This window comes from Anser brachyrhynchus, assembly GCF_964034855.1.
Source record: "Anser brachyrhynchus genome assembly, chromosome: 1".
NCBI lineage: Eukaryota > Metazoa > Chordata > Aves > Anseriformes > Anatidae > Anser > Anser brachyrhynchus.
In genome coordinates, this window is record NC_137694.1 from 86,377,776 (window position 1) to 86,402,887 (window position 25,112).

General features: G+C 35.6%; 1 protein-coding gene and 1 long non-coding RNA gene across 5 annotated transcripts in view; both read left to right on the plus strand.

Annotated features, from left to right (window-relative positions):
• The window catches only part of CADM2 (cell adhesion molecule 2), a 659,818-nt gene that overhangs the window by 93,167 nt on the left and 541,539 nt on the right, over positions 1–25,112 (plus strand). The window lies entirely within an intron of this gene.
• LOC308187554 overlaps positions 1–25,112 on the plus strand; it is a 63,572-nt gene continuing 38,460 nt past the window's right edge. For both annotated transcript variants that reach the window (XR_013944775.1, XR_013944776.1), the window contains exon 1: positions 1–24,002. This is a non-coding gene — a long non-coding RNA (uncharacterized lncRNA). The remainder of the gene's footprint in view (positions 24,003–25,112) is intronic.

Genomic DNA, 25,112 nt, shown 5'->3' on the forward strand with positions numbered 1-25,112 from the left:
TGCATCAAAAGGATAGTGTTTCTTTGGTGTATTTTTAAAGTAATTAATTTTATTTGTTAGGTTTTCAAGTATCTTTTTTTGATCCATAACCACATTTTGTTACCATGAGCACACCGAAGTGTTTCTTACTTCTTGTTCAATGTTTTATATGTTTTTCTTGGCTTTCATCTTCTTAGCTGCTTGTTTGCTGAGTACTAGAGAAGGGAAATTAAATTGTAGTTTGGGCTTGACATGGCCTTGATGATGACAATAATGAAGATGTTACGCTGAGAGTCAGAAGAGTGTGTTGTGATTTTGTTGAGATGTCCCATCCAGGCCAGATGTGGTTGTACTGTGAGAAGTCAAGCATCTGCATTGTTGCCAGTTTCTCCTACTTACACTATGATAGTCTGAAAATGTCAAATATATTGTAGCCAGATCCTCATCAGGTGGGGAAGGACATCATTTCTCATCCCAGGAAATGTGGTATTTGGAGACTCTTTAGAAGGCAGATTGAACTTTTACAGTATCTTTTTTTTGTTGCATTAGCAACTGGGTTTTGTGTTAACCACAAAAACCTTTAGATGTTTTCCCATGCTCTACTAGAATGCACTTCTCTGTTGGGAGGTTGAGGTTAACTTGATTTCTCACTTGAATTGAAAATCAATTCAGCTACCTCTTAGTCATAATACTATAAAGTACATTTGAGAAGCTGCTCTAGTGTTGAATTATATGTGAATTTGTGCTGGGAATTGAGTTCTAGCTTTCTGAAATGGAAGTTTTTGTAAGATGACTTTTTTTAAAGAATCTGTTTTAATAAGTAGTAGCTATAAATTAAGTTCTCTCACAATACAGAAAAGGCAGTGTTTTCTGACTTAGCTTGGATGCTTTTGTGAGGTTAGATTTTTGTTTTGTTTTCTTGCATGAATCCAGCCTAATAATAATTTTATATATTATTCTGGGAATCTTTTAATTAAGTATTTCTGATTAGGTTGCAGCTTATAACAACCAATTTAGTAAGAAGGCAGAAATGCTAAATGAATGAATAACATTTTAGCTGCCCACAGTGCAGACAGTTTTAGTGTACTTTTGCTGTTGTTGTTTTGGTTATGCTGAGGTTGTGATGTTCAGGCTTTCCTAAGATGAAAATATCAGGGACTACTGTTTTTCCAGATGATGTTTTTGTAACTTTTAATAAGTCTTTAGATTTTTCTACTTCTCTTGATTTCTAGTCTCAACTACTGATGGCTTTGGAAATGAAGTTTATTATTTATTCATCCATCTGTAGTTGTGTCCTGTCTAACCTCCCCACCCCCCTTATTTTTTACCATCTTGCCTCCTTGTGTAGTTTTGATAGAAAGGAAAATCTCCTATTTGTGCCACCACAAGCAGATGTTTACAGTTACCTGCTTTGATTGGCCTGCAGGCTAATCACATATGTACCTGTTCATCCATCAGCACATAGGTATTTTTGAATTAATTGTGTCAGTGTGGCAGACAGATGAAACAGCAGCTCAGATGTGATTACGGGTGAAAGAACAGAGGAGGAGGATGTGGAAGGTGGAGTGAAGGTATGTTAGGGTAGAAGTGTTTATATGAGAAGAAACGGTTGGATTTTTGGGTGGAAATACAGGATTAAAACTGCACTGCTCATGTTACTCTTTGTGCTTTACAGTTGGGTGATATATATTGCAGAATAGCTCTGGAGAAGTTACATAGCCTGTATGACAGTAGGCACGTTATATATAGGCTTTGGGACTAGTCAGACAGTGTTAGTTCTTACATGTGGCAAGAGAGGCACAGGAGTAGCATGGAGAGCTTAAAAGCACAGTCTTCTCTAATTGCTCTAACTCCAACACATTTATATTGATATAAGTGTAATATGACTCATAATTTTATTGAAATAATTTGAACTTAGTAGCAGTGCTCGGGGATATATTCACCTTAATTATGCTTACTCATGGTGATTGTCAGGTATCATATGGAGTAACATTTTATGAGTTTTGTTTTGAATGTGGGAGTGGGGAGCAAAAATCTCAGGTGTCAGTGAATTTTGCAAGCAAGTGCTTAGGTCTAACCTGCCTCTTTGATTTCTCCAAAATGTGGTCCAAAACTTGAATTTAAACTAAACTCATAGATCACGATGAGCTCTTGCTACTTCTACAAAAATTATGTAGAGGCCTGTTGTGTTTTTGTGCTGTTGAATGAATCTGCTTTGCTCTAATTAGGAAGCTGTGACATAAATTAGGAGTTTGTTTTTTATAACCATGGACATACCACAGACATTAAGTATCAATTAAATCACTTGAACGTACGTATGTATAAACTACTATAGCATCTTTTTCTGAAAATAATACTGGAATTGTAGAAATGAAAGGCAAAGTACTCATCTTGGATTTCACTGCCATAAAAACGCTGTGTGCATATATGAAGTTTTCACTGAGTCTCTTTTATAATCAGTTCAGTTCCATAGTCTGACTTTAATAGAAATAATTATTGCTAACTCAGCTATATCTAACAAGATTTGCTTTAATCTAGTAAAGGCACACTGATTTCTTACGTCTTAAATTTCTCAGTTTAACTTGGATCAAGCCACTTTATCAGCTTCCAGTCTGTCAAAAGCTGGTTGTTGTCTCATACCACTAAAAGACAATAATACTTCATATGTGTATAGTATATGTGGAAAGTATTTTGTGGACTGCTGTGCAGATATTCCCTGTATTTTCCAAACTATTCTGACTTTACCCATCCATTCATACACAGAGTTGTGTTGCTTGAGAAGTAAAATAGAATCTGCAATCTGCATTTCAAGATTTAGTCCAAATAGCTCAGTGCCAATTTAAGCAAGTAGAGAATTAGCTATTCTTGCGTATTTTCCTGTCACTAATGACATTGTTGATGGCAAAATGTACATTGTTGATGACATTTGAATTGTGATGCCTCAAGTTAGGAAAGAAAATCAAATCTTAATGAAGGACTACATTAAATTATCTGTTATGAATTTAAAATTACAGTGAAACAGGAGTGCAATATCACTCTTCCGGTTTCAGACAACATATAAATGAAACTTTTTTGTATTGTGTATATGAATGGGAACAACACAAACGTATAATCTTTGCGTTTCAAATTATTTAAATGGAATTGCAACGTTCACTTGCACAAACTATCTACAGTCCACCTACAGGTAAATATTTGTAGAGAAACTTCTATATACATTAATCAAATACCATGATTGAAAATAATTATTTCTTCTTTATTTCCACATTTTTATATTAATAAAAACATAACTATCTTCTTTGTTTTTCTTTTTTTAATGTGAGAGAAAGCCTCGATGAAGTAGTTTTATATTTTTTTGTTTGTTTGTTAATGAAGGATGTTTTACTTGGTGTCTCATTCGTAGCTGAATAATCTTCAAGTCAACCATGAAGTTCGATGATCCCTAATGTTGTGTATTGAGTTGAAAGTGGAGGGTGGGATACAAAACATAATAAGAATAAAATACAAGCCAGTCAACCAATTGATGTTACTGTATGTGCCTGTCTAGTAATCAGGGATGGTATTGGCATAAAACCAGTGTAATTACTACTGTCTGCTTTATTAGATGTTGTGGATCAGTACTGTTGATTGTATCACACTACAATCTACTTCATTATCATTTTAGGGCATGTAATAATCTTAGAAAAATTACAAAACTTATAAAAATTTTCCATGTCTTCATTTATAAGCTGTTGTTACATATAATACCACGTCAAACACTATATTTCATAAAACTGTTTTCTATATAGGCAGGAAAGTAGGTCTCTAAGTGAGGAATAGCTGAAGCTCACATTTTGTATTTTATCAATTTTAGCCTTAAAAAGGAAATTAATAGAAATAGAAGAGGAATAGGCCACATGCAAGTGTCCAATTTTTGTGTTATGTTCCAGAAGTTGTAATAAGTAAACCAGCATACCATAACTTTGAGTCTTTCAAAGTTTCACTTCCTGTAACTAACAGGGATTAAAATTCTGAGTTATTACATCACGAGGGCATAATCGGAACAAGTAAGTCAGAAACATTTGATAACTTCATGATAGTGATGGCAAATCATTCACCTTAATTTTGACTTTCACATGGCTTTAAACTGTATCATGTCCACCACCAGCAATACAAGTCTGCTCTTTCCTTCATCAACATGCGTTTTTAGCAGTTATGTTGGTTTGAGTATTTTTCAATGCTATGTGCCACAAAAAGACAGTTAATTCAATTAATCTGCTTAATAATCATATCACCTGCATTATAAAAATGTGTACCTTAAGTTGTTACATACTATGTAGATCTATCATTTGAAAGCATGTTTTAAGGAATCAGAACAGGGCAAGGCTGCTTGTGATCTAAACCCCCGTTCTCTGAAGAATTCCCACCTTCTGTCTGATTTAAAAGGAGTGCTTAGGCGATAAGGCCAAGCATCAATCTTTACCACTGAAAACTCCAGGGAAAGTCCAAGACTAGATGCACTTTTTTTTGTTGGGTATGTCAGAGGAGGTAAATAAGAGTAAATTTGGGAAAAATTAGACCAAACAGGTAAGTTAGGTGTTAAAAATTCACCACAACCACATGAGGGTCACCTGTTTTGGAAGGAGGGTTGGGGGGAAGCTCCAAGTTAGCTAGTGATGTATGCTAAGCCCTTCTGAGTGGTCAAATGCTACACTGATGAAAAGGATATCCAGGAAGATCTCACAAAACTGAGTGGGTAGAAGTGTGGTAGGTGAGTTTTAGTGTATATAGATGTAATACATCACAGGAGAAAAAAATGGTTTTGCGTGCTTGAATTCAGAGCTGGTGTTCAGAACACAGGAGGGGACTCTTTAAGTTTTTCTTGAAGGTTTTCTGTAGTCATCACGTCAGTGTACAGACTAGAAACCAAAGGTGCTGTTAGGTATCATTAAGAGCGCCACCAAGAAGAATACACAGGGAAATTTTTTGCTAGTTGTATTAAAAACTTCCTAGGGCCGCCTCTTGAGCACAATGTGCAGCACAATCTGGTTTCTGCATGTCAAGAAAGATTTGGTGAAATTAGAGAGGGTGGAGTAGGAAGCTGCTAATATCATCAAGAGTGTGGAGCAGCTGCCATTGGAGAGAGATCAGAGGAGCCTCAGAGCTTCACTCTGAAGAGGAGGGAGTGAGGGCTATGCTTGAGATTTATAAATTTAAGTAGGTGGTCAGGCAAATGTGGAACTGATTCACAAATGTCTCGGTGTCAGTAATGGGGAGATCTGATGAAACAGATATTAAAGGAAAAAAAAAAATAACAGGAAGCAAGCAAACAACTGAAAAACTACCTTGGTATTCATTCAGTTGTGAAGACCTTCTAAATTCCTCTCCTAACTATTTTGCATAGTAAGATTGGGTAACACCATATCTCTTGGGTTTCACAGTAAGCACCATGAAATTCACATGTTGGGAGATGAAGTTGTATTTCCCCCCTCCCTCCCGTTCATCTCCTCCTTCATATATTATCAGGCTGCATGTGTGAGGGTCATTTTGAAAAACCTTGGAATTCTGTGAGCTGTAGTTACAAATGAAGTACCAGTGTAATAAACCAACCAGCAAGGAGGGAATGCCCTTGGTAACCCAAAATTGGAGTCTCCTTACAGTAAAATGACACTTTACTTTCTGTTTCATCTTAATTTTTAGTTTTTTATTTTTTAATTAGTTTTTACTGAAGCTGCACATTTTATGGATAATATGAGGACAGTAGCCCCTTTTTGTGTTCCCTTGACTGTTAGATTTTTGGAGGACTATGGAATTGGTAGTAATTTGGGATAGATTAGTGTTGACCTGTTGGTAGTCCATTCCCTCAAAGGGGAACAAAGAAGTTGCGGAAAAGGATAGAGATCTCCCTGGGATCAGTTATCAGTAGGCTTTTGATTGCTCTTCCCGTGTAGTACCTTATTTGAGCTAAATTGCATCCCTACTATCCTGTCTGTGTGTGGTGGTGGAGACAATGACTGATTTGAACCATTTGTAGATATGTGGTTTGAATTTATTAACAGCATCCTACTAAATATAAAAGGATTCCTGGCACAAATAGGCGGTGTTTGAGAAACTGTGTAGCTATTTTATTCATAGAATACAGTACATCTTATTTGACCTAATTTCCTTTCAGTATCTTTTAAAAACCTTTTCACATGAAACATGAACAATAGGAATACAGCCAAATTCACACCAGACAGTCACAGTGGTTAAATGTACTTACACTTGTCGCTACTTGCAGTATGTCAAATATAGTGGGAATATAACAATGCGCTGTTGTACATAGTGATTTTTTTGTGAGCTTCTTTAATAATAGCTTTTCAGTGGTCTAGTTTCCATAACTTAGTTTACTGTACCGTTCTTTTTTATAAGAATATATAAAGTAATACTTGATTTCTCCAGTATTTCAAGAAAATGAAATTGTGCTGTGAGTTTTTTTTCTTCTTTATTCACACCTGAATTTAAAAAGACATTCGAAATCTGGATGAAATAGTGATATATTAGTATTCTTTCTATTTGATTTAATGGCTTTTCCATACCCCATGTTTACAAGAGTAAGAGATGAAGAAAAAGCATTCTTTTTGGAAGATTAAAAGATCCTCATTACTGTGCCTTCTGTTTCAGAAGAAAGTTTGTAATGCCACATCTATGTATGTTCCAGAATAAAAGTGAACTTATGTATCTAATAAAATCCCTTATTTCCAGAGCAGTAGTCACAATACTGAAATTGTGCCGGGTGGTTAATTCAGATCACTTTCAAGCTTGATTTAAAAATGTGTCCAAGTCTGAACTTCAAACACATAGGAGGCCAATTCATCTTTTACTACTGCAAATTAAATGTCACTAGTTATGGCTCTGTTGTGATAGAAATTGTTCTAGCCATACCTAGTTAAAAACTTTATAGATGGATATTCTTCTGTGTTCAGATAACAGGAGTGATAGGGATTAATAATTTCAAATTTGGTCTCTGTTCTCTCAGAGCCATGAACCGGTGGGAAGTAGAACTGAAATCAGTATAATTGTGGCAAGTGTCGTAACATCATTCAGTCTTGAGCTTCTTTTGTTATGTGGGCTTATCTGTTTATTTTAACAGCAAGATGTGATTCTTGGGCTGTTCTGTGACAAGCCCTGTCAAAATTGCTTGTACATTGGCCCAACACTTTGCTCACTTAAAAGCAATTCATTTTGGGGACTAGATTTTTTTTTTAAATTAAATTAAAGCATTCTAGAAGGGTATCATTACAGCACTAATGTGAGCATTGACTTTCCATGTTTTTCACTTAATCCTTCTTGAATTGATTTTGAATGACTCTTCCTTCACACTTCATAATTAATGTTCTCTTTATGTATTTCAGATTTAATTTCCCTTGTTTTCAGTTTCCTTAATTTCCTAGGAATTGGTTTTGTAAAAGAGGCATTCAAAAGTGCTTCTAATTTTCTTTCTTGAGATTTACCAGAGGGACCCTTAAGTGTAAAGGCAACTCATAAATACAAAGCAATTTATTTAAGCCTGGATTTTTGGTGCAGGGTTTCAGGCCCAGTTTTATATGAAATGGAGCTACACAGAAAAGGAAGACTCCATATGTCTATTTTTCCATTACAGATCCCCCAGATTGTTAAATAAAAGGCCAAGGCACGTGTCTGACTGTGTTCCCACAGTGGTAGAATTTCAGCAGCATGGATGGCAGGGAACCTGCATGTGTCAAGGATCCCTTAGTAGCCTTCTTTCTTCAGTTGTGAGGTACAGGAAGAGAGCCGAAAAGGGCTTTTCTTTCTCTTACCATATCAAATCCAGGGGCCTCTCTTCTCAAAGTGTGTGTGAATTGTAATCTTCAAGGGAAGTGGTCAATTACAGGCAGAACTGCTCTGATCTTTAACTGGAGAGTCAGTTGCTCTCTGAATGCCACAGTTTTGAAGCCTAAGGGGAAAATTGTTTCATTCCAAGATAAAGTAAATACTGCTAGTGCTGAGACCTTGGGTATACAGTAGAGCTTGAGGCTGTATCATGGAAAAAATGGACATGACAGTGAGAATTTGCAGAAATGAAAACATTGTTTAGTATTTTTATCATTTTTGAGTCTCAAATGAAGTTAAAAATCCTGTGAAAGCTGCAAAATAATCAGAATAAGACAATCTTGAAATATTTTATTACTAATGCAGGAACAATGTTCACAAATTCAATAGACTTCTGTTTTTTTGAGCTGTGCAGCCCTTGAGCCTAATTTTAGAGCACCTAGTTGCTAATTCTCCAGCTGATCATACAGAGTACAAGTTCACGTAGGCAGAACTTGAAGTGCAAAGGTCCTACATAAGAGTCAAGGAAATTCAAGTGCAACCTATACCTTTGAGAACATGGCTCAATCTTCATGCTGTTTTTGCCCCAGGCCTTGCTACAGAAAGGACCAACAACAGTGTTAGCAAAGCATGATGCTTGTTTTTCCCTTGCAGGTGGACAGCTAGGAATGCATTTACCTTACAGTAACTTGCGATAGCTACCAAATAGGTCTCAGGAATGATTTTTAGACTGAGAGAAGCAGGCAATTGTACCCCCCATCTTTGCTGTCTAGGTCTTTGCTTATGGGGTTCCAGAGATTTAAGTTTAAAAAGTAATACTGATGTAAGAATAAGCTTAATTATTTACTACTACAGTAATATGTCTCTGAATTAGTTATTACCACTTGGAAAAATAGATCTTGGTCATCCTATGGTCTTATGCTATGGGTTGTCCTCTGAAAAAGTCAACTTTTTGTTTAATTATCATGCTGAATTTCAGAAGCAAAATGTAATCAACAGCAAGAGAGAATTGTTGTGTAGTTATAAGTTAATGAGCCATATTATCCTGAAGATTCATAAATTAAAACTACAGAAGTTACATAGCAAGATGATTATCCTTTTGGAAAGACTGCCATTTTGGGGTGAGATTAAACGTAATGCACTTTGACCTTGAAGAGAGGCCACAGTAGTATACAATTATTGAGAACATGGGAAAGAGGAATAGAAATGTCACTCATAAAACAGTAACTTGGCTAAAGAAAATGAAAATCTTGTGAGTCTTGGTTCAAAAGGAAATGCCTATTCAAAAATGAAACAATCAACTGTGAAACACCTGGTTGCAAGATGCTATGGTTGCCCAAATGTGAATATTACACAAACTAACAGACACATCTACCAAAGGACCATTAGTGCCAATTAGACACAAGTAACTCAGAAAGTACATAAACTGTACGTTGATTGAAATGTCAACAATACAGAGCTTTCTGTTATAACAGAGCTATATTTTTAATTTATTTGGTCTTTGGCCATCAGTGGAGACCTGATGGAGTATCCGGAGAATGATTTTCAGTTAGTTGTATGTTACTTGTACAAGAGAATGAGCTACTTAACGGTAACTGTTTCTCTGAATTCCCACTTTACCCATACTCAGCCACTTTGTGTAGGTTGGAAGCTATTCGAGAGCAAAATCTGTCCATTATTATATATTTGCCGTTTTTGTAGAATTGTTATGCTGAAATTTTCTGTGTAGGAAAGAAAAACAAAGATCATTTCCTTGTTAAGTTCCTGAATCAAAAGCTCAGTCTTCAGGCTTCTCCCAAGGCTATGCTAGCATAGCTGTTCATTTTGTATTGAAACTTTCTCCTTTCTTTCCTTGCTTGAAAAGAATGTTTTTTATAATTTCGTAACTGAACGAGTGGTTTCTCTTCTTTTTGGATAACTAAAAGACTTCTTGATGTATGTTTTTACTTAAGAAAAAAAAAGCAATTGCTAAAAAGTCTGAAAGAGTCAGGAAAAATAACTTTGGAAAGGGTCGTTAGATGTTGGGAAGAGGAAAGTAGATAAAAAATGTCATGAAACTTTGATCTTTCTTTCCTTTATTCAAGAAATTAGTGTTTAGAGCATCCATGTGAACAAAAAGTAAATTAATTTCCATTACCTCGTAATAAATGAATTATTAGATCCCTTTCTTTCAATCATCTGCTTTTCAGACTAAAGGCAAAATAATAATGTGGAAAGATTTCTGAGATAAAGACAACTGTTCATAACTGCTTTCCCCCCCCCGCATCATGACACTTTTTGTGCTGAGTATATATTGGTCTTCCCTTGAATAAAAAGAAATTAAATGAAGCTACTACTGGATAGATTCTTTTAAATTTTGATTAACTGCATTATCAGTAAATGTTTTGCTACCTCTAATTGTATTAATTGTTTTTCTTATACTTTATGAAATCATTTGCATGAAAGCACTTTTTTTTTTTTCTTTTTGCAATATTTTTCATGCTACATTCTTATTAGGAGTGGCATAAAGATAACAATGATAACCTGGTGTGCTTAAAAATAAAAATAAAAATTGCTCTGTTTGGCAACATGCCTCCTTTATTTTTAAAAGCTGACGTTCAGAATAAATAGTTGCCATGAAACAGTTCTCATTTTTTTTCTCTAATCTAGATTTGGTATAAAATCTATAAATTATCTAGGACAATGAGAAATACCAGAATATGTGAGATTGGAATTGTACTGTTAATGTTTACAAGTCTTTGGGTTTTAGATGGACAAGCTTTAGTGCACATTTTTCAGACAGTTGTGTTCAAATGTAATAAATATATCATCTTAGAATAAATGACATCCTCTCTGTTTTTGGAAAAAATGGACACAAAAATCTGAAATGATAGCAGGCTAGAACTCTATCAGGTTGAAAGATATCTACATTATAATTGGAAAGTCAAAAAAATGCAGATACTAAAGTTGAAGTTCATTATCTTTTCTCAAAAGTAAGATTTCTATCAATATACCATTTTTTTTTTGTCAATTAAAAATTCACTTGTTTAGTTTTAAAACAACTTTGGTTGTAAATATAGGTAGCTTTATGAAAAAGTTATGTAAGTTTTAATACTTTAAAGGTAAAATTATTATTTGATAGAGATGAACATAAATGGCATTATTCAGTTAACCATTTGCACAGGACAGGCAGTTTTTGAACTCCGTTACTTAATGAGCCTGGAAAGCATGTTGACTTTTTCCCTATAATAGATAAATCTCCAGAGTAGACTTAGTTATACGTGCTGCAGTAAAAATAATAATAATAATAAATAAATAAATAAATAAATATATATATCTTATTGGTTGGTTTCTATACCCATTTAGGTTATGGATATTAAGCTCGAGGTTTATAGCTGAGCACATAGTAAGCAGAGTGAGATTAATTGCTCCATGAGTCTAACTTTTTCATAATTATCCCTGCATCTTCCTGTTCATGAAATCAGCTCTTCAAAATATTTTCTCAACTGGAAGGTTAAGCTAGTTATCAAAGCACTGAGTTACCTGCCTCAAGAGCTAGAAAAAAATAATTGAGAGCACTTGAGCACAATCTTAGCATTGTTTTTCTGTGCTGGTGCATAGCTCAGAGCAGAAACAGTAGCTCTGTTCTCAAATGGGGACTTTGAGTATTTACTGAATATAGGTATCTATAATCGCCAATTTTCTTTTTTAACATTTAAAAAGATTTTTTTTTTAATATATATGATCTTTATATTGTTGTTTGTATTTTTAATCCCAACATGTTTATGAAGCCTGAAATATGAAAATGAGAATGTTAGTAACATTTGCCCTATTAAATAATGAGAGAGCTTAATAAAACAAGAACATTTGAAGGCTCTTCAGCTAGCATAATATCAAAAAGAAGCAGGTGGGTTGGTTTTTTTGAGCATCTATGATGATAGTTTGGGTTACCATAGTAATAGGAATAAAGTAGAAGTAAAATAGACTTCTTGCCTTCTTGAAGCTATAAAAGATCCAAACTTTATTTTGTCTCTGAATAGAAAATCAAACACCAGACATTTTTCACTACAAATGCTTAAAAGGAGCTTGCTTTGTCACAGAAGGAATCTTACTCAATTTACTAGAAGTCGTGGAAGTAAAACGCATCTTATGAAGAAGTTCTTTTTAGAATGGTGGAAGAACTAAATTAAAATATTTGAATATTCAGTTGATTTTCCAGTTTTTTGAAGTAGTAAATACTCTTCCCAGTTTCAGTGGGCATAAGATTTCATCCTCATTCCTTGTGATAATGCCTATATTCTAAAAGGACAAACCAATCTGTTTTATTGTATTTTTTTAATATCCAAAATAATACAAAACATATCATTTGTATACTTACTACCAAAAGCAGATGGGATGTGGTAGACTACAGCAGTGATGTTGGTTTTTCCTGTGAAGTTGAAAATTGGTGAGTAAGGGGTGAAAAATAAGATTTAACAGCATGAAGGAGTATTTTATGTGCATGCATTTTTGGTGTGCATGCAAGTTTCCGCATATCACTGATAAGACTAAGTATTTTTCAGTGTTTATGCATTCCTGAAGATAGGTTCCTATTTTTTGAGCTGATAATTAGAATGCATCATGCATTCCTATGTAAAAATACAAAAATTAATTCAGTTGAATTTTATAAGCTCGTAGTTGGAATACATGCCTTCAAATTTGTTATATAAATTTTTAATGTCATGCAATTCGCCAAAGGTAATCCATAAATCTTTTTTTTCCAGCTGATATAAACAAAAATTATTCTTTCAAATTTAAATATTTAGCTTAGCAAAAGTTGCATCATTGATAGCAGAGAATTAAAACATTAGAGGTTAAAATCTGTCAAGTCTGGTTAATCATCAGACTCATTTATTGAACCATGAACACAGTTTTATTTTCCTTGACAGAATCGCTCATTAAAATGAACATTGCACATAAATAGCCATGCCACTCACATGGAATACAGTAAAATGTTTGTTCAATATGTCTGTTTTGTTCATAGTTGTAGCATTCAGCCAGATACTAAAATACTATGTCATGGTATCATTCCAACAGAAGCAGTACTTCAAATATGTTCTATCCAGTGAACATTGCCAATTGGTCACAAAAAAAAAAAAAAAAGAAGCTGGAAAGGGAGGTAGCTTTCATTATAAATGCATATATGCATAGTCTTTATATTTTTTCATGAAAATAAAGTACAAAATGTGAGAGAGTAAATTAATATTAAATTTTCATTTAGTAGAGTTTGAAATTATAATTGCCTTGTTTTTGTTTCCAAGATCAGTGGGCATATACAAATGCCAGTAGAACAGAGTATATTTCTTTTGGCAGTAAACAAGCTAATAATTAAAGATCATATCCCCAGATTTGGCAAGGGTAATTAACATGATTCAGATAATGCTAACTTCTTCAAAAACAAACAAACAAGGAAAACCCAACCATCCAGCAGGTACCCTATTCTGCATTGTTCTGTATCTCCTTCATTGCAGATGATGATTTCGTGGACTTAAATAACTAATTTGGTAAAACTACTCATCTAATACATTGTGACAGTTTCATTTAAAGAAAAGACTTTAAGGGAGATCCTGGATAGGGAAATAGTTTTTTGTCTTCTGTCAGTCTTTGGTTTCACTGGTCATGAAACAAAGCATTCCAGGACTGTTTTGGAAACTGTTCTTTGTAACTCATCTCCCTCAATGTTTATTTTGTAGTGGAGATTTCTGAGCTACCAAGTTTAGCTTTTATTACCTAGCCAACTGATCTCTCTTCTCAAGGGTATTTATACTCTCATATGAGAATTGGCATCACTGGGCATGGTGCTTCAGGTCAGCTTTGGGTACCCTCCCAAAATATGTCTCGCTTCATTGCTGGACAAGGTGAAAAGGGGAAGCAACTTTCAGTTAGGGCGTGGACACAATGCAAAAGTGTCCATTGTAATTCAGTGCTGCTAGACTGCTGTCTTACAGTTTTGTAGATCTGTGCACTTCCTGTAAGATTTGTTGGAGTTGTGTGTTTATTTCTTGAATATTAGGTACATGTAACAAAGAATATAAGTGTTCTTTGGAAACTAGAAAGAGATTTTAAGGCCGTGAACATAAATAAGAGTTGTGATGTCCTATAGTGAGGGTAAGAGTTTAAAAAAAAAAAAAAAAATCCCACAAAAAATAAATAAGGGAGGTGTTTTTTTTTTTGTTTTGTTTTTTTTTTTTTTTTTTTTAAGATACAAGATCTTTTGTATCTCTTTGAAATCAGTACTGGTGGAACAAGAGAATCCAAATGCAGAATTTGAAACATTTTTGGCCACTCAAGTACAACTACAAATACAAAATGTGGTACTTGTTGAAACATTTATCACTAAAAATAATTGAGTATATCTGCTACAATGTGCCCTACTTCAGAGACAATAAACAAATTCTATAATTCTATTACGAACAGAATCAGAAGAAATGTGCAGAGGAGGAATTAACTTCTTTATGTGCCATATGATTCCATAACAGTAAAGCTGTGGTTGACCTTAAGTACCCAATGGCATAATTCTGTCCAGCCTACAAATGGATTTTGCTTCTCTAAAATGAACACTTTGAGTTCAAACATCAAATGAATCATGAGTCTAGTGCTTCCAAATCTATCATCACTAATTAAGAGCAAAAAGCCCTCCTCAGCCACCGTCCTCCTCCCTCCCCACAAAAAAAAAAAAAAAAAGGAAAAAAATAAAGCAAGGAAATTTTATCATAAAACATGCTTCGTAGATCAAGCAATAAATTTTAGTGCATTGGAAGAACCTTGACTATTCAATCATCATAATTTACAAATGATGCTAACATAAATCATGTTGGAATTGGTACTATTTTAATGATGGTTGCTGGTACAAATGTTTAGTTCACTAGAAGTTTTCAGCTTCAAATCTGTGCCTTGACACAGATTTACATTTTTCCTCATTTGTCTATCAAGCAGAAGTGTAGATTTTTTTAATAAATGAGAAAAAGGCAAGAAAATCCTACTGAATCTTCTTAGGGATTGGATTTATTTCACAGGAGTTCGATGTTCTGTTTTGAAATGTTAACAAATACATCTGTTATGAAAATTTAAGCTACTTTTCTCAGAATTCTTCTTTTAGGTGAAGAAAAGTTTTAAGAGTACATGAATTCAGACTTGCATAAACTGCAGTTAGGACGTTTTTGCGTGTTGGGAGAAATATAGTTTGCATTTGTTTATGAAGCAAATTCTGTGTCACTTAATGAGTTCTTTACATGGTGATTGATTAAAAAAAATCTCTTTAGCCTTTTTAGGAAAGATCTAGGCAGACTGTCATTTTTATTTCTGTAAAGAAATATAAGCTATTTTACTGGTCAACTAAAAAGCCACCTGTTGTTACTATAAAAAGTGGGATTTTTTTCAGTAGCACAACAGGGAACGAGTAGCAAGAAGAAAGTTGAAATGAGGTAATTTTAAGCATCTTTTTTTATGAAAACATACAGTTTAGTATTTTAAAATACTTCAGGACGTCTTTTACATAAGACCTTTACCTTTTTTTTACTTTTAAACAATTGATATGCAATTCAAGTATAAAAGACAGTTTTGTTTGTAATTACTATTTTTAAATTTAATACAAGATTATATATATGTTGTTTCTGTTTTAAGGTAGTATTTGTGTAATTTAATAGGAAAACAGCAGAAAAGTTTTTTGATTAAATCTCAAATTTTTTTTTCCTTAACTCTCCTAAGGAACTAGTTTATGACATATTATGACTTTAGGTGAAATATATATTCAGATCTTATTTAGAAACTTCAAAATTTTAAGTTGCATGCTAAAATTGCATATATACGTAATATAATGTGTATATTATATAAATTATATATTAAAAAAAATTAAAAAAAAATAAACAACTTCTATGCCCTCAGTAACTCAGGCATGTTTTTGTGGCTTAGAGGTCCCTGTAAGGTTCTATAGTTCAGAGTGTGTCAGTAGAATATTCTTCCACTTCTCTTGAAAACGTGCAAACATAGTAGATTGTTATCCATCACAGAAGTCTGAATGATTGATTGAATAAATAAATCCCAGGACTCTAAAGGAGTATGAGTTTAGTTTTAGGCATAACAATCAGTTGAATTTTCTTTGTTAAATCTGTATGTTAATGTACTTAAACTTTTAAATTAAAAGCACATAAATGTGTTTACTGAAGCTTGTTTCATGTTGTAGTTATCAAACCAGAAATATATTTAATGACTGTGTACAAAATGGCATAAAGACTTTGCGATAATGATATTCATAGAGTTTAACTTTAAGAAAGGCATGTACTTCATATGAAAAGCATAGTGCATAGAAAACGTGAGCAACATTAGTGGAGGCCTGACTCAGGTCCTACACACCTTCCTACACACAGCAAAGATAAGATCATTGCAGTAGTCTCTTGAATGGTAGACAAGATTAGGGATATGTATCTGAAATATTTTGAAGAAAACAAAAGCTGTGCTCACCTCTTCAGATGAGGAAAATTACTTTCAGACGTGAAACTATTATGCGGTATTTCTACAGTTCCTACTTTTCAGTAAATACTAGAGATAAACATTATCAGTTAATATCATTTAGACATGTAACTAACCCCTCTCCCTTCTTCAGGTACGACGAACTTGCAGCAATGTAAATACTATTTAAAGATGGGAAAATGTCTTGAGGAAAACAAAATCCGGAATACTGAATTCACTGAATGTATTGGGAAAGAAGTAACTTTCTGATTTTTTTTATTCTTACTTCATTTCCTTTCTATAATACTGTTCAACAGAAAATAATATTCATATGCCTTAATTTCTTCATCTATTTTCTGTTTAAAATATTAACTTCATTAGCAGAGATTTCATCAGTCATAGAAAGAAAACCAGATGTTTGATTGTTAAGTTTAGGAGTTATAGAGTATTTTAATAACTTAGAAAAATATTAAATGTTTTTTTCAAAACTAGGAATAAAAATTACTTTTAAAATCCGTGTTTTGTACCTTACTTAAAATGGCTTGATCACAGAAAGGCAATATATTCCTGTTGGTCCACTTCAGTTAATTTGTTGCTATGCTGTGGTTGAGATCCCTTCAGTATAAAGGTGCCTTTTCCCCTACAACATCTACTTCTAAGAAGCTACTCATCAAATAGTGGAAGGAGATGACAGCGGGAAAGGCAGTGATTAAATTATTGGTGCACTTCATGGTTGAGTCATTTGGTGTTATTGGAAATTTGGCACCAATGCTAGTTTCCCCTAAACTCTGGATGCCTGTTAGTTGATTCTCCCCCTCTCCCTCTCTCTGTAATTTTAATGAATTTAGCGCAGAGCAAGCAAGTATGGCTTTCACACTAATAGTACTTTATGCTATTCAACTAATATGATCCCACCCTGATTTAGAGACATCTTTCCTGTGTTTAAAAAGTCATTTTCTTTTATGATTTTAAAAATGTATTTCTCTTCGCATCTGTAAATCTAAATAGACTTTTTAGGATGGAAGCTTGACATTCTGACTTCATACACACATCTTTCCTGGGACTGTTCCTACTCTATTTTTTGAAACTGTAATTCTCAATTCCTGGCAGATAACTTTTTTTTTTTTTTTTTCTCCTGGTCTGTATATTCTGAGGGAAAAGCAGTTAACTGTTATAAGCCCAAAATTCAAAATTAGCTTTTCGTCTGCATCAGTCAACAAAGGAAGGCTCACCAATATCATCTATCTGGACTTCTGTAAGGCCTTTGACACCGTCCCACATGACATCCTGATCTCCACGTTGGAGAGATGGATTTGAAGGATGGACTGTTCAGTGGATAAGGAATTGGCTGGATGGCCATAGCCAGATAGTTGCAGTCAACAGATCTATGTCCAGGTGGAGGCTAGTGATGAATGGTGTTCTTCAGGGGTCTGTTTAAGGACCAATGCTATTTAGTATCTTTACCAATGGCATAATGGGGTTGAGCGTACCCTCAGCAAGTTTGCAGATGACACCAAACTGAGTGGTGCAGTCAGTAAAACAGAGAAAGGATGCTGTCCAAAGGGACCTGGACAAGCTGAAGAAGTGGGCCCATGTGAACCAGACAAGGTTCAACAAGTCCAAGTGCGAGATGCTGCATGTGGGTAGGGGCAATCCCAGACATGAGCACAGACTGGGAGAAGAACTCATTGAGAGCAGCCCTGCAGAGAAGGACTTGGGGATTCTGGTGGATGAAAAGCTAGACATGGGCCAGCAGTGTGCGCTTGCAGCCCAGAAGGCCAACTGCATCAAAAGAGGCGTGACTATCAGGTCAAGGGACGTGACTGTCCCCCTCTACTCTGCGCTTGTGAGGCCCCACTTGGAGTGCTGTGTCCAGGTCTGGTGCCCCCAGCACAATAAGTGTGTGGGGGGTCCAAAAGAGGGGCTCTGGGATGAAGATGGTCAGAGGGCTGGAGCACCTCTCCTGTGAAGACAGGCTGAGGGAGCTTGGGTTGTTCAGCCTGGAGAAGAGAAGGCTCTGGGGAGATCTCATTGCAGCCTTCCAGTTCCTAGAAGGGGCCTACAGAAAAGCTGTGGAAGGACTCTGTCAGGGAGTGTAGTGATAGGACAAGGGGGGATGTTTTTTAAACTAAAAGATGGAAGATTTAGATTAGGTATTAGAAAGAAATTCTTTGCTCGGAGTGGTGAGGCACTGGCACAGGTTGCCCAGAGAAGCTGTGGATGCCCCATCCCCGGAGGTGTTCAAGGCCAGGCTGGATGGGGTTTTGAGCAGCCTGGTTGGGTGGGAGGTGTCCCTGCCCATGGCAAGGGGGTTGGAACTGGGTGGTCTTTAAGGTCCCTTCCAACTGAAGCCATTTTGTGGTTCTGGTTCTCATGTCCTGACTTAGTTGCTTACTCCAAAGTTTTTCTACTGTCTTGATAATGATGTTGATATGTGAATAGTTAGTCGCACCAAAGTACTGTGATTTAAACCAAAAAACACATGCAGGAGAATACATATGGAAGTAAACAGTACATAAAAGTGTGCTATTCCCTAGGACTTAATGATCACAGGATGCACGAATGTCTAGGTTTTCTCTGTGACAACTTGCTTCTTGTCAGACCACCACAAAGATGAAGTGATGGCTAGCTTTGCAGGTAGCTTGTTCTTTTTCTTTGGGTTCATAGTTCTTTCTGATTATTCCAGGCTTTGCTACATCCCTACTGTAATCTTTCTGGCATGTACTTACATATCCTTGTCCAAAGCCCTTACTTAGACTAAATATATGTTCAAAAAGGAAAAGCTCCTATTATCAATAAGCAGTATTTCCCTTGTTGCCTAGGTATTAATAAAATGGATTTACAAATAAAGGACTTACAGAACTTACAGAAGCTTGCTACTGATGGGGATTGAAGGAATGAGAGACTTTTTCCAATATATTTCTGATATTAACAAACTCACCCTAAAGACCGAGGTTCAAGTTTCTGTTCTTTTTTTCCCCATCTTTTAGGAAAGTCCTCTGGTGATAATACATTGGAGTTACTTTCTCTCTTTTCTATTAGGACTCTCTGTGTTACTTAAGCATTTAAATATCTGTTGGGCAAAGAGGTGGAGAGCATCTGTGTACTGACCGGTGGGACCACTTGGCTTGGATGAAAGACCTGAGTTCAAACCCCAATCCTAAGTGATGTTTCATTTATGTATGTAGGTGGAACATACCTAATGTAAGAAACTGAGATCCAAGTTAGGGTTTCATCTTGAATGAAGCAGGTGCAAGACTGACAATACTTACCAAGTATTTTAAACATGATGTAAAAATCCCATTCATAGGAAGGTTTCAGTTGCTATAGTAGAGCAGTCACAACTTGAACAGTTGTTAAAGTTTCTTTGTTTCTTCTGAAGAAATTTGATATTCTCAAGCTGATAATGTGTATAATAACTTGCATAATGCATAATACATCTTCAGCATTTTATTTCTTCATATTTTTTCAATATAAATTACTGCACAGTGACTAAAGTCGTTGGCTGTTATTCCTCCAGATTTAAATGAGTCAAATCATTCGTACACAAACAAGATCTAAGTTGTTAACACATGGAGTCCTGTTCATGTATAGGGTTGGACCAAGTTCCCATTAAAGCCATGAATTGACCCTGTAACTCAGAACGTGTTTCATTTATTTGTTCTCAGTTTACAAGCTATATTGTTTTAAGGAATAAATAAACATTTGGAAGAGTTGCTTTCTTCCTGCAAACAGCAGTTAAAAAAAGGGGAAGAAAAGCAGCCTCCAAAAATGCAGGGTGGGTAGGCAGGAGAAAAGATGGAAGAAGGCCAGGGGGAGAATCACAGCAAGGACCTGGAGTGTGTAGGGTTCTTGTTGCAGACACTTGCAAAATGTCGAGATGAACAGAGAGTGAAAAGATAGGCAGAAACTTTGCAGCATAGGCAGAAAAAGCTTCTCGGGGACAGGAACACCCTGGGTAGCATTTGTTACAACCCAGGAAGTCATGGCATCAAACAAAATTGATACTGGAAACAAGGACGTACCTAAAAGTAATTTCAAAGGGAACAGTTAAGTGGAAAATAATGTCAGTTTTGTCATATCTACACAGTTTTCATATTCTCTGTGTAAACAGGTAACTGTCCTAGTTTATATTCTAATAAAACTGGGCTTTTCTGAGTTTTGATCCTTTGGGGGTAGTTCAGTAAAGGTGAATGTCTAGGCACTTTCCCCTCAAGGGTCTGGTTTACAGAACCTACAATAGGACTAAAAATAATAATAAAAAAAAGTCACCACCACCAACAAAAAATACACCAAAAAGCAACACTTGCATAGAATGTATCTGCATATCCGGAACTCGAAATATCTTAGACAAGATGTTAACTTGTGAAATTTAAATGTGTATGACTATTTTTCAAAGCATTGTACTTTGAGTAGTAACATGATAATAGAAGGGAAAGCTAATAAACATTTACTTAACTGGGAAATCTAATGGAGTAGTAGTTTATTAGACAGTGTGTCAGTTAGTGCCCACATAATTTAAAGATCTGCATGTTTTGCAGCACCTTCAGAATATGAGATCAGCTGTGCTCATTTTAGCTCGTAGGGTCGTGTACCTAGACTGTTGTGAGTTCAGATACTGACTGAATGGACTTCGAGACAGAGTAATATGTCCGGAGTAATTGTTTTAAATTCATCTTATATTTTGTTGACTGTGTTTTGCCACTTAGAGAGTCAGCTATCCTGCCAAGTACCCTTTCCACAGAGGTATTTTAGTAATCCCCTTAATCAGTTTGATGTGAAAATGCCCCCAGGATCTTATGCTTAGGCTTAGAAAATCTGCTTTTTTTTTTTTTTTTTTACATTATACAATGATTTTCTTCTGTTCCAGAACTAAGTCTGCAAAACTGACTTCAGCCCTTTTTCTGCTTCGGCCTGACAGCAATTGAAGGTTATGTCAAGTCACATTTTCTTTGTAATATATAAACTGTTGTAAGCTTTCTCTGCTCAGATTTAGTATAGAAGACTTTCCACCTTGGACACCTGGATCTTGCAGGATAGTTTTTGAACAGCCTTAGTTGTGGACTTCTCAAGAGGATGAGGCTTTGACTTATTTTCCTCATGCTATGGTGCATGTTCTCCTAAATAGAAGAAAAAGAAGCACATTTATTTAAGTCTCTAGACTAAAATTTAACAGCCCCCTGGCACACCTCTAACCACAAAGAAAGGTATCAGTAGAATAAACAACCATGGGGACTTGAGAAAGGAGAATTGAGTCAGAAGTATCAGGTTCATACTCTTCGTGGGCTTTCATCTACTGCTACCAAGTATGGTAACCTAGTCTGTGTGCAGAAAATCTCATGCAACTCTTGAAACTTTGTTGTTATTAATGAATTAATTTCTTCTGTTTTCTCTTACAGTGATGGGTTTTAATAGTTATTTGCAAAAATCTGGAAAAGATGCTATGTTTTAGGGAACAAGTCCAAGAAAATGGTTCCATTTGTGAAAGGGGAACTGCTGCAGCAGAAATAAGGCAAACCATGAATCAAGTGGGGTGCTATTTCTGAGAAGCAGACTAACCTAAGAAGGCATAGGAAAGAAAATAGAAGTTTGGTCCAAATGGTCATGGTGATTGTCATGGAAGGAAAAACAGGCTAGTACTTACTGGAACTGTGAAAAGAGATAGGGGCACAGATAATTTTGGTGATAGTGTCAAACAAGTTTGAATCTGTGAAATTTACAGAAGGAAATACTAAGTTTTGGCCATCGTTTAAATTTGCAGGGAAAGGAAGGGAAATAAAAAATATATATAAAAAAAAAAAGGAAGGAAAGAAAAAACAGTTTAAAAAAGGATCCTTACTTGTTTTTTAATGATTTAGATGAGAGTTCCAGCTGTGACAGGCAGTGGGGAGGCAAGATCCTTCCTGAGCTTTCCAATTTGTTTCCTCTAATTTAGTTTATTTTTCTAGACATTCTTATTTCTTGTTTTATTTTGGATGGAGATCTTATTTCATCTTATGGTGTTTAGTTCTGCTGTTATTGACGTGTTTCATAGAACCATAGAACGGTTTGGGTTGGAAGGGACTTTAAAGACCACTCAGTTCCAACCCCCTGCCATGGGCAGGGACACCTCCCACTAGACCAGGTTGCCCAAGGCCCCATCCAGCCTGGCCTTGAACACCTCCAGGGATGGGGCATCCACAGCTGCTCTGGGCAGCCTGTGGAAGTGCCTCCCCACCCTCTGAGTGCAGAATTTCTTCCTTATATCTAATCTACATCTCCCCTCTTTTAGTTTAAAAACCATCCCCCCTTGTCCTATCACAATGCTCTGTGATAAAGAGGCCTTCTCCATGTTTGCTTGTGTCTGCCCCTTGTTCAATTTATGTATGTTGTGAAAAGTTTGTTCAAAAAATTCACAGGAGATGCAAGTTACTGCTAAGGACTGTCATATGCAACCTGTGGTGGTAATTAATGAAGTTTCAGTTTGATTTATATTTACATTTCACCCATTAGGATCTTCAATTAAACAACATTAAAAACATTATCCTGGCCAGTGATTTGGAGCCAAATTTAATAACAGGCTCGGGGGGAGAGATATCATTGTCTGGGGTATATCAGATATATCAGTAAGTTTGACACTGGAAAGGTGTAGCAATGCTTTGAATTGTAGAATAAGGAGTGGAGAGGATGAAGAATAGAAGACATGATCTGAAAAGCATGAAGACAAAATAGCTGTTTTTTCATCAGGTTGCTTGCCAAAATGTATAGACAGTCCAAAGTTAACAAAAAGCAAGAGTTTCTATTTTTTCTTTTTTTTTCTTCTATTTTTTCTATTCTTCTTTCCTCTTCTACCCCCTCCTTCACCCCACTCTTTTTATTAAGGCCTGGCTGGACCTATTGAGGTATATGTTTGCAAGGCTGTAAAGAGCTGAGGTGTGCATATGTGAAACCATTTGAAAATAGGGACTTAAAAATTGGAGTTCTGGATGGTTTCCCCATTAGTGAGAAAAATTCAAAACTCGGATCAATCAAAGCTACTTATCTATATAGGCCATATATACGATCTTTATTATGTAATTATTGTGGCCTTGCATTAAGATGTGGTGTCACTAGGTGTGACTTCTAAAATACTTGAAAAACAAAGACAACCAGAAACACAGGTAGCGTGCCTGGGCCTGCAGTGCTATGGAAGCAGTCAACAAGGGTAGGGGGCCTGCTGTGCACAGAAGGGCATCATATCAGCAGCGGTGAAAACCAGGGTTGGCAGCAGAATAACATGAGCAAACGGCACCAGTGTGACGTCTGTGGAGATTTTGCTATGTTAACACTACATAGATACACATAAATAGTTACAGTTTGTGACAGTTTTAATGACAGGGCATCCAAGGAAAAAAAATCTGTATACTTTGAATTGAAAAATGTCAAGTTTGAGATGACAGAAGGAAAGAAGTTATTGGGAACAGAGATGGACAGCTTGTCTAAGTATGCATAATACTAAACACATGTGATTATATTATTTGACATTAAAAGTAAGCTGTGATTCACTTATTTTTAAATTGTTAGGCCTTCTCAGCTGCAAATTTCACCAGGTGCTTGGAGCAGTTGTAACAACAAGCATATCATGGGCTATTTAAAAATAACATTCCTAGGTGTCAGTCGATGTCATTCCACTGAAGGAAAGCTGTTTAGCCTGGTTAGCAGCAAATTTCTCTTTTCTTTTTCCCTGTATCATTTAAGATGCATTCTGGAACCATAATTTAGAATCAATGGTAATGACTTTAAAATGTGGCTGTTAATATACGGATGAATTAGGAAACCAATGTCTATGCTATAGGTATTTTTCACGTGGTTTACTTCTAAAGCTGAATGAAGGTATAGCCCTTTTAGACTTGTAAACCAGATTTTTAAGTATCTTGTTTTTCATAGCTCTCACTCATCTCATTATGGCTTAAAATACTCTGGAAATCAATAGGCAAACGTTGAATTCTATATTTGATTTTTTTAAACTTTTTTTTTCCTTTTTTTTTTTTTTTCCAGAGATGTGTCTACACTAAACACGTATAGGACACTTTCTCTGAAGCACTTTGTTTTTCCCTCGTAGCCTATATTCCAGTGGGATAAGTGGGTCATCATTCAACAGCTAAGAAGTTAAGCTGCTCTGCAAATGCAGTGTCTGTGCTATCCTGGAGCCAGAAAAGGCTGGCACTGGAGGAGGTGTGGTGGTTGTAACTGAATCTGCTCCTCTTTACGTGCAGTGTAGCACAGGTGCTGACCATGGAGCAGTCCATGAGGTGTGCAGACTTTGCTGGTTCCAACATGAGGCCAGCATACAGGGAGGAGGAGAAGGACATTATTAATATCTGGAAGATGATCATATCATCCAACTTTTTAGCTTTATCTTGTTTTGGAAGACAATAGTAAGTGAAAATTCCAAGTCCACAATTGCTGCAGGTTGATTTTTCACTTTTCATTAAAAAATACCCTCCTTCAAATTTAATATTCAAGTGATGTATTTCTCTTAGGCACTTAGCATTGAAATGATAGAGATCTTATTAAGCTTATATCGAAATATGTAAAGACTATCTTAATAATATCTCTAAACTTCAAAAAGTAGCTTTTAAGTAAACACGGGTCAATTCATTATCACAGTATGATGTAGTAACTCAGGATCTCATCTAAAGATTCCAGCCTCAGTATTGATTGGCAGTAAATATAAAGGTGTAATATACCATTTTTAAGTTATTTATTCGTGTGTTTTTTTGTAATAGCTAGACAAAGTTCAACTCAAATAAGCTCATTTAGTTGTCATGCACATCAGGGTTCCAGTTATCAGAGGGTTTACTAAAGGGATGTATTGTTTTAATTCCAGAAGTATCAAA